Below are 10981 nucleotides of genomic sequence, written 5' to 3'. Positions count from 1 at the left end.
TGGTATATGGGGCCATTCCGACCCGTTTTAGTGGTAAAAACAGGGAGTTGATTTTTCCCCCATTGACTTATAATGGGGAGGTCGCGAAATTGACCTGACCTTAGGTCACCGATATCAAAATTCCGAGATATACAAATTGCACATACTGGTACCCTAACTAAACCCTGAAGAGAAGAAATTGATCGGTCAAAAACTCTAGCTCTGGCGTGATTGCAAACTTTTCTGAGGTAGCGTCACCAAACCGCCTCTGGTGACCTGACCTGAGGTCAGATCAACTCAAAATTTTCAGACATGTTGCGTAGAAGCCTTTTAGGAAAAGTCAGAAAATTTGAGCTTCCTAGCTCAACGCGTTTGGGAGATATAACCAAAAAACCTCAGGGGGGGGGCTCCTGAGGCCCCCCCCCCCCGCCAGGAATAGGGTTAACTTATGTGCGTCTCTGAATCGGTGTCGCGCACAGGGTCAATGTCACTCGCGTACTGGCCACGCATATTATCGATTACACCACTATTTCACTATTTCACTGTGGCCGGACCGTCTCGGCGAACACGCCTCACCTCACCTCGCGGCACTCAGCTGTGTTGACACCAGCGCCGCTCGGACGATACTGACCCTCGGCCGCTCGGCCCGGCCCGGCCGGTCAAGGTCGTTCAAGGTCACGGCTGTCAAGGCGCGACACGCGTGACCCAGGAGCAGGACACAACAGGGACATTTTGGCGTTGTGCCCGATGAGTTGCCTCACTTCGGTGTCCAACATTGAGAGCATCGTCTCTACGGCTTCTTGCTCTGAAAGGGAGAGTAAGACAAATATTAGAGAAACGGCAGAAACGCTTAATTTCTGAGCCATATCCTCAAAGCACACGAATTGGCATTTAAGCAGATTTAGCTAACACTGGCAAACAGATGGCAATCGCAACCTATATCCCAAAAATGGGCAATGGCACACAGATTTTACCACCTCCCAGAGTAGGTCGCGATTTGGGTGCAGACGGCCATTAACAGCCAATACTGGACAACAGATCTAGGGAGCGTACGGTATGAGACGCCCTAATCAGTAATAGGGCCCACCTATTAGCTTGATTTGGGGCTCGAATAGAGGGAGCGGAGGATGGCCAGAACGAGGAGGGAGGGAGGGGCAGAGGGGTGGGAGGAGACCCGAGTCGTGGCGCGGTTGACGACCCGGGTCCAGGGGGAGGGGACCGGGCTGCGGCCGAGGCGAGATAAGACACGCACAGTACACAGGCCGCAAAACAGGTCGGGCAGTCCAAGGCGCGCGCTCAGAGGCGGCGGACAGTGCGGAAGGGTGGAAACGAAGCGACAGGCTGTGGCAAACGATCCCCTCCCACCCTCCCCAATAGCAACTTTTAATCCAAAAATACCGTCCCATAGACACATTCGTCGTCGGCCTAAGTCTTGTTATCGATCATGATATGAACGATAACGCGATTTGGGTGCAGACGGCCATTAACAGCCAATACTGGACAACAGATCTAGGGAGCGTACGGTATGAGACACCCTAATCAGTAATAGGGCCCACCTATGTGCACATTAAGACATACAGAAAACAAACTCACCATGAGACGTTCGCGCTGTGCGCCAGACACCAACTCGCCAAAGGAACAACCACGCTGCCGGCAGCCGTCGCAGTGCTTTCGAGAAAGGAAGGACCGGAAGCACTGAGGCATTATAGAGATGCTCCTTAGGGATATCCATTTAAAGTGCTTTGAACTGTTAAAATCGATAAACATCGTGTCATATAGTAAGGCTCTTTTTCATTAAAAATTATTTCTTCTACTGAAAAATACATGTTTCATTTTTATCAATAATTGCTATTTTCCTAAGCGAAAATGGTATCGCAGCAATTCAAACTGCTACTCTTAACACAGCGCCACCTACGCCTTTAGTTTCCTTCTGTGCTGACATCTGTCGTCAAAACACGTCAGCTGCGAGAACTATAAGGAAAAAAGTGAGAAGTTTACCATCCTTTCTGACCGAATGACTGCTGGTTCGAATCTCACCGCAGACCGACTGTTTGCGTTACACGGGTAGCTAGACAACTTCCAGTACTAAACTATCTCGGTCAAGACCAAATCCACTCCTGAAACCGAAGTGGAGACCATGCACAGTTCTCGGGAAAGACCAATTCCTCAAAGCGGCAAAATGGAAACCATCGAAGGTACTCAGGTGAGTACTATCAGTATAAGTTCTAAAATGTGTTTCTCAGTGTGGGGACGTGCACGGCTGCTTCCAACATGAGCAATCGGCAGGAACAGATCACCTTTGGGCTGCAGCAGGACGTTGACCAGATTCGTCTGTTCTATCCGACTTTACGTTACCTTACAACGACTGTGTGAAGGTCGCGTCTCGTCGCAGAACTGCATTCCGGCAGGCGCTCGTATGTTAGTTTTACAGCAATTGGGTTGCAGGAGAGAGGCTCCCTGATTATCTCCAGGCAGAAGCAGGACTGGTCGGACAACATGCTTTTTGTCAAACTGCAAACATTCACCATTATATTATGCATATAATGCCATGGTATTTGGTGCGTGTACGATTCTCCTGATTCACATTGCAACAAAGTGAGAAGTGAGTAACTAAATCAGTTAAATCGGTGCCTGCTTTTTATGGCTACACCTCAGCCCATGCTGCCAAATACTAGAAGTAAGAGGGAGAGACATCTGAAAAATGTCCAGAAATTCTCGAAACCGCTGCAGCTCTCCCCTGCACTTTGCCTGCAGCTGTTCGAGCTCTTTACGTTTCCTGCATGCATTTGCATTTTCTGCATTTCCTGCATTTCTTACATGCGAGCGGCAGACCCCAGCGAGAGATGCTGCGTGTTGCTGTGGCTTGTGCATGGAAACTAGGAAATGTCGCTGAGTGGAAGCGTTCTCTTTGAGCTCAATTGATCAGCCTGGCCGGCTCCGGCTGTACATACCGGTGTAACGAGGCACTAGTCGGCTAACGTGTCAAAGACATGACGATAACATCAGCTTTTGAAGTGCAAATACACTGTCGCTGGTTCTTTGACCCGACAGGTTTGCATTAAACGTGACCATGTTCTGATGTGGTTCGATGCCAGCTAAAGCCAACATAGTTCAGCCATTATGCTACATTGCATAACGAAGGATCCATCAAGTGAGTCATGTCTCAGCTCTGGATAAATCGGGCACCCATTTACACATTCTCAGTACATCACAAAGACGCAAATGCAAAAGACGCTTCCTTACCTGCGCAATGAAAGATAATGTATTGGACATTTCAAATGCATGCAACATCGACTGCATGCGGTGTTGGTGGTATGCGCCGAACACCTGTGACTGGCTAACTGTTCTGAGGGTTCTGAGAACACATTTCATCAGCTATATGCATGATGCATACCAGCACCATGACCAGCTACTTCATGGTCCTCCGCGGAGCCAGGTGTGCCCCAGAGCTGCAGCTGAAACGTAGCGCGTTGTAGGTCAGACTTGGGTCCCTGATGAGAGGGCTCAGCTGGGTCTAGGAGTGTCGGGAAACATTTGTCGGTATATGCAACGCATTTTGTCACAGTCCCTGCATCACATTTGAAATACCTTGCAACAAATACATTAGGTAAGCTGGCTGCTGCATTAACCCGCGACCTGGTGGGGGGGGGGGCTATTTTTTGCCCCCCCTCCAGACTTTTCGATATATCTCCAGAACCGCTGCGCCGATCGTCACCAAACTTTCAGTACCCTCTCGGACATCAATTTCACACATTGTGACCAAAATTGTTTCCAAATGCTATGATAGGTTGGCCGGAAATGACGTCAGAGTGACGTCATGTTCTGCCGTTTTCGACCCAAAAAAGGGTTTCGCGGGAAGAGCTGTCAGGCCTATAGCTTTGCAAATACAGAAAAATGATAAAGACATAAAAGCTGTAGATAGGACAAGGCTACAAAACTGCTATCTCGGATTTTTGAAATTTTTGGATTTTGACCCCCAAAAATCAAAAAATAATTTTTTTGGATATAATAATCGAAAAATCCAAAAAGTTTTTTGAATTTCGCAAAAACCGGAATATATGTGATAGTCCTTACCGCCTTCCATCCACATACCAAATTTGAGCTTGATACCTCTTTTTTTGGCGAAGTTATAGCGAAAAAACTGTTCAAAATTGATGACGTCAAATTTTCAAACTAAATTTTTAGCAATTCTAGACCCCGTAGCGCAAAACAAAGACCACCATTAGACTCCCCGTGACGAGCTGCATCGAATCAATACCCATTTTATGCAAAACTATCAACTTTAAAATTTGACCTTTTTTGGCCTGACCTTGACCTGACCTTGACCTGAACTTCACCAGAAAGTGACCTAAGCCGTACCTGATAGTCTTATAACCAACACCATTGAGTTGGAAATGAACAATTGGCCATAAAACATGTATCACACAACCTTAGTAAAGTTGGGCTCATGTGACCTGACCTGTGACCCTTGGTGACCTGACCTGTGACCCTTGGTGACCTGACCTGTGACCTGACCTGGTATTGCCAGTGACCTCTAATAGCAACATATCTACTAGGCAACTGACGCCCTACCGCTGATTCTCGACAAAATGCGTTTTCCTCGGTGTTATAGCGCATTCCCTAGAAGACCCGTGAACGGTGAAACATTTCATCTTTGACCTGACCTGTGACGTCATCGGTGACCCCGAGGTCAATGAAATTTGGTTTCCCTTAACAAAATTTGACAGGCCTTTCGAACACCGTTTGAATTTTGCGGATCCGTCCAGTAGTTTCGGAGATACGGGGGGGGGGCAAAAAATAGCCCCCCCCCCACCAGGTCGCGTTATAAACAGACCCCACCAGGGCGCAGGTTAACAAATATTTATACTCCTCATGAAAAGTTTTGCATGCGATGAAACAGGATATGACATACGAATGCCAAGAGTGTCTGTCATCCATGTTTTGCAGCTGCTTGACGAAAACCAGCCTTCAAACATGCTTTACAGCATGAACATGAAATGAAACTGCGAGTGGGCGCTGTCAGTACATCAACAAGACGTGACACAAAATAAGAGAAGAAAAAAGTGTGGAGCAGAGGTGCTATTTTTTCCAGGAAGCAGCTTTAAGTGCTGGTGCAGGCTGGTGCCAATTTGATGCAGTAATTCCATCAATTGGATCACGATTAAATTTGCAACATCCATTCAGTAGTGTTGCAATATTCATTTGATTCTGTTTATGGTTCCGAGTATGTTGAATATTTGCAATCAAGAATAGCTAAGCATTGTTGAGGCATGCTTGCCGTAAATTCATGGGTCAACTGTCAAGATCTCCGAAAAAAGTATTTGGTAAAACAATATCCTGCTCAAAAGTGACAACTTTCGCAGTTGACAAAACAAAGTCTGAAATTAAATGTATGAAAAAAAACACTTGCATCGAATATCACGAGACGGTTCCCTCAAAGGCAACAGAAAGAGGTCAAACGACCGCAGCATTCCCCATTACGTCGGATGAGTCCGACTCCGCTGTGTGTTTACCCGAAGTCTGGAAATTTGACCTCACTCCATCCCGGGACGATAGCCGCACCGAGGCGCTAATGGCCGACGAGTCATTATCACACCCATTCTGCCGGGCTGGCTGTCGGGGCCGGTTCATTTAACCCCTGACACGGTGTAGTCCGTGACGCGGCGCGGTCCCACGCGCCGTCCGCCGGGCCGCCGTGACCCGCTCGGTGACACCCGGTCATTAGAGGGAGGGGGAGGAAGGGTCACCGCTCTGCAGTTATTGCGCCAGGAGCCGCTCCGGTGGACCGTGGGACGACCAGCTGCAATGGCGGCGGCTGAGGGATGAAACCGCTCTTCATCAGACGCTGCTGAATATTGCCGACATTTGTAAACTGACACGGTACTCATAAAATGGTCAGGAACGAGACAACTCTCAGTTTATTACCTGACAGGCCTTGGACACAGAAATAATCTCCAGACAACAAAGCCTAACGTGTTTTATTATCAGCTCTTACTTACTTACTTACTCCTCGGCGGCAGCTTCACTGGCGGAGCGGAACCCGAAGATACGAGTCCATGCCGCCTCTGCGCCTCCCACCGACTGCACGTCGGCCAGTGTCCTGCGAGAGATGGTGCCGCAGGCCAGCTGACAGGCGAGTCTACCCACGGCGCCACGACGATGCGACTTGGCGACCCATCCTCGACGAAGGCCGCGCTCGACCATCCTCTCGACCTCCCGGCTTCCTCGATGCAGTGCTTCTTGCGCTTCCGCTTCTCTTTGGTAGTCGTTCACGATGTGCCTGATGTCGGAGGCCGAGAGGACGATCCTGCTGGTTGCCGAGGAGCCCTCTCCCGCCAAGCGGTCGGCCTTTTCATTCATGGAGATCCCGGAGTGGCCAGGGCAGTAGAGCCAGGTTATCCTTTGGGGAACCTGTTGCCACTCGGGAGGCGACCAGCCAGTTTCCAGTTTCCGGAGGAGAGATTGTGAGTCGGTGGCGATGATTATGTGCTCCGCGTCTGGGGCGAGCTCGCGAGCGGCGCACAGGCCGAGGGTGACCGCCTCCATTTCCGCGCGCATGCTCGACAGGGTCAGTCGACATGCCCCGGATGTGCAGCGCGTCGACTCGCCGTACCTGAGGAAACAGCCCCAGCCGCTGCGAGGTGGGTCACGAGTGACCGATCCGTCGGTGGCGAGAACCAGAGTGGCAGTGTCCCGGTCGTGGATCTCGTCGAGAAGTTCCTCGAACGCCGCGTTGGCGACTCCAGGGGGCCACTCGCGGCATGATCTGTCAAGTGAGTGACAGGCCATGATATTCCAAGCGTCCGACACGCAGTCCGGAGTCGCTGCGAATTGAGGACCCGCTCTCAAGCTGTGGCGCCCCTTGATGTCTCGCAGGGTCGCGCATGCCTGACGGATCCAGCCACTCTTCTGAAGACGACGCAGAGGGGCTCGGTCAGTCATGGACTGGACAGCGGTGCGGAGAGGGTGCCCCGGCGTTTCCAAGATCTTGGCGACGGCCGTCACCCTGAGTGTCTCGATCTTCTGGGGCACTGGCCGCACGTCGACCATATAGCGAAGAGTGGATCGTGCCGTGTCGCGAGTGCATCCTGTTGCGATTCTCAGCGCGGCGTTTTGTATGCGGTCGAGCCTCTCGAGGGAGGATGGGCTGGCCGTAATCACCTCTCCACCGTACGTTAGACGGCTCAGGATGAGGGAGCGGTAGAGTTCGACGATGCGCCGCTGGCAGACGCCCCTCTTCTGAGCCATCTTCAGCGTGCCGAGTGCCCTGGTGCATCGAGAGACGACCTTCTCGATGTGTGCGCCGAAGGTGAGGCGCCTGTCCAGCGTAACGCCTAGATGAGTGATGGTCTCGGTGTCGGGTATAGGCTGACCGTCGTAGCGAAGTCGACATGGAGGTGGGCAGTGCTTACTCAGAGATAGCACGCAGGCTGTGGCCTTCGCAGGATTTATTTCCATGCTGGCGTTCTGGCAGATTGTTAGAATATCATCCAAGGCCTCTTGCATGTGACGCTCGAGAACGGCCATGTCTTTTCCCGTGCCGACCACCAGAACGTCGTCGGCAAAGGTCAGGACATGAAACTTGCTTATTATCAGCTCGCTAATTCAGTTATTTATAGGAACACAACCTCACCGAAAATAATCCTCTGAAGCTTCATTAAACGTCCGGAGCGATGATTGTGGCCATTTTCGCCGCCGAGTTGGCTCGCTGAGTAATGGGACCAGGTAACAGCGGAGGCAGGCGGAGCTTGGCTGACTGGCAGTATCCTCTGTCATCATCCCACTGCCGCCGCTGGGTCACCGCTGGGTCATCGCTGGGTCACCGTGGGTCACCGTGGGTCATGAGGTCAGGGGTCATCGGCGTGATGTGAGGACACCGCCGGAGCGGCGCTTTCCCCATCGGTCGATTGGAGACGGTCGCTGTCTATGGCAGGCACAATATTTCTCCGCGGACTGAATGGCACACGCTTCGGTTTCGTCCAGCCGTTTTTCACAGGTCGTCAATACCTACAAGGTCGGGCCAGACAGCCCGTTCTTTGCGCACGGGAGTGACCTTGTCCTATAGATGCCCTCGCAACGTGAATAATAAACACGTCTCCGCGTGAAGAAAGTGAGTGTGTATTGCTCTGTATTCCGATTTTCACAATGCGTTGCTTGAAATAAACTCTGTAAAGCTATATAAGCCGAAAAGATTTGTCAAAATTGTATGCATTCAAATATGGAAAGATAACACAGAAAATGATGAATCAAAGACCACTCATAGTGTGAATGGAATTAACTATTGTCACTTATAAAGTGTATATGATTTCTAAGCATACTCGTACTAGTAATCAACTGAACCATTAGAGCTCGGCCGAGTGATTGGCTCTCTCCTCGCTCTCCCCCGCCACACTGTCGGGCCGTTTACGGTGCGCGTCATTAACCGGCTCCGGCGCGCCATTATCGGCGCGCCATCTGCCGCGGTGCGCCACTTCCGTCGCCAGATCTCGGCACAAACAGCGCGCCGGATCTACTCCTTCCGTCGGCGCGTCTCTGCGCCTGTCTCTCGTCCATCCGATGCGTCTTCATCTGTTCTGCGCCGCCGGTCGCCGGCCGGCCGCCGCCTCTCGCCACTTTGAGTCGCTCCGCCGCGTTATTGATGACTGTCCACGAATCAATGAGTCCGCGGCGCGACAATGGCGCAACGTTTTTGTCGCCGACCGGCCGTGTTGTCACCCTCGCGCGGGGATGGGATGGCGAAATCCCCCGAAACGGATCGCCCAAGAGCGCGCGATGAGCGATTTCGCACGGAGACGCGCACGTGTCGTCGATAATTAATAACGCGCCGGACGGCCCCTGTCGACGAGCGCGGCGCGCGTGCGACTGTCGCGGCGCACTGTCGCGTGGTCCGACGCGACGGCTGGGACGCCAGACAGTGTGATTTGGCGGTGGGGAGCGAAAAACCAACGGCTCTCTATAGGGATGGGCTGTAGAGGGATAGAGAATGATCTGGTGTGGAACACTATTCCAGACTGGTGGGTGGCGGTCCACTGTTTTCTTACAGGGTCGAGCCGCGCGGCTGTAGGTCTGTTGTCATTGAAAACACCGCCGAAGGCCGGCTGGAACCAATGGGTCACACGGGTCGTGTGTTCGATCGCCGATCAGCGACGTCCAGCCGTCAGTCAGCCGGACTCAATCAGTCGCCAGTCAACAGGAAACGTTGCAGGCTGCTGGAATGCGGCCGAATCGGGCTCACAGTTTACCGGGCGCTGTTTGGACCCGATCAGACGGCTGTCGTCGCGTGCTTCTGTGACATGGCGTGGCTCACGTCAGCGATTGCAGTGTTTGCAACTGATCAAAAATCTATCGCCACGCTCCTCGGTGGTGGTCGCGGCAAGTGTCGCAACAGTGAAGTTCAACCTGAAAATAATTCAAATCAGCATCAGCAAAGTAATTTTGAATTTGGTTCACGTCACAGGCCATAAAATGGCAAATTGTCACCATGTTTTAGTGATATTGCATGCTTTAACACTGGCGTTGTGTCAAGCCATTGAGGTAACTTCACTTATCGTGTAATTTTCCTTCATCAGTTGGACTGGAATGGATGCAGTGTTGAAAGCTTGATAAAAAGGCAGCGATGGAATGGTTCATGCCTACAATGAATTAATACTACACTCGAACGCGCACATTGATCAATGATTCAGATTTAGATTCCATGCCTTAATGCCAAACTTTGTGCGGCAGCTAAAAAAAAAAAAAACTGTCCGCCGTCAAACCAGCTGTATTAGCAATAGCTTCAGCGTGGACTTTTCAAATGCCTGATGACCAGACGCTCGCCAGATTAAACACATCATTATCTTTCGGCATAACAAGCATATCTGTACGTTTTATGTCAATAAAAATGGCCAATGATCTGTTCTGTTTGTGGCTAATAAGGAAACGATCGCTTCGCCTAGCAATAAAGAACCAGTGCATTGGCATCATTATTTCAACAAACCGTCATCTTATCATTTCTACAAGCCGTCATTTGAGAAATGCCACGCCATCTCAGTCACGATTGGAGTGTGTCTCTCACGAACCCAAAAAGTGCCTTCTGTCAGCAAAACCACACCCTTGCATGGATAAAACGTCTCATATCATTGTGTGTAGCACTTTAGACCCAGGTTGGCTACCGCCAGGCCCAGACCCAGGTTACCGCCCCCAGACTACGTCGACCTCCCACCACCGAGCCCCGGTCCCAGCGCGGCGGTATGTGCCGGATATGATGTACTGAGACGCCCGGCCGACGGGCTCCTGGGTCCCCCGCTGTGGCGACCAGGAATGCCAACTAGATGAGCCCAGCCGTGGGCTAAATGGATTAGCCGGTGCCGAGGTGGGTCAGAGATCATGTGTCTGGTAGTTCATAGAGTGGCTCCTCATAGTGCTCTGATCTGGGGGCATTTTTGTCAGGCTTCAAGTCTTTTTTTTCTAAGGAACACTGTGACTTTACCGGTAATTGGATTTTTGTTGTTGTTCATATGCAATCATACCGTGTATGCCATCTGATCAAGCCATATTAGCTTCGCTCGAAGTTGTCTTACATAAAACAATGGTAAACGAGCTCTTCAAGCATCATCAGGAAGTTAGAACTTCTGTACGATCAGTTGATCTGTGTCAAATCGTTACCTGCCGGAAGCCACGAGTAGCTTCTCAGATATGCACCAATAGGAGCCACTGGTTCGGGTGTCGACTATGTAAAACACCCGACAACGTGTCAAAAACATCATCCGTTTTAGTCGAACAATCGGGCGACCACCAGCGGCCATTGTGCGACTCCTGTCGGGAATGTGTGCACGGTCCACTAACTGGAGGTGACAGCGGGCGTGCGAGCCTCCACCCTACCCGGCCGAGTGTGTGGGGGTTGAGAGACCACCAGGAGCGTCCCCCAGACGGCCACAGACCATATCAGGGTGTCATCATTTCGAAACCACACCGGCTGACACGGGACAGATGACCAGTGTCTTATCGCAACCTGCTTCAACGT

At 51.2% G+C, this 10981-nt stretch overlaps 1 long non-coding RNA gene across 1 annotated transcript; it reads right to left on the bottom strand.

The window, feature by feature from the left end:
* Positions 1-554: 554 nt before the first annotated feature.
* Positions 555-1865, bottom strand: LOC122373772. Its single transcript, XR_006255105.1, has 2 exons — positions 1573-1865; positions 555-784 (listed from the first exon to the last, which is right to left on the bottom strand). It is a non-coding gene; the product is annotated as an uncharacterized LOC122373772 (long non-coding RNA).
* Between the last annotated feature and the right edge of the window lie 9116 nt (positions 1866-10981).

The sequence above is a fragment of the Amphibalanus amphitrite genome, unplaced genomic scaffold, assembly GCF_019059575.1.
Source record: "Amphibalanus amphitrite isolate SeventyFive unplaced genomic scaffold, NRLGWU_Aamphi_draft 001549F_arrow, whole genome shotgun sequence".
NCBI classification, from domain to species: domain Eukaryota; kingdom Metazoa; phylum Arthropoda; class Thecostraca; order Balanomorpha; family Balanidae; genus Amphibalanus; species Amphibalanus amphitrite.
The sequence above is the reverse complement of the archived record's forward strand: the minus strand, read 5'-3'. Positions and strand labels throughout refer to the sequence as shown.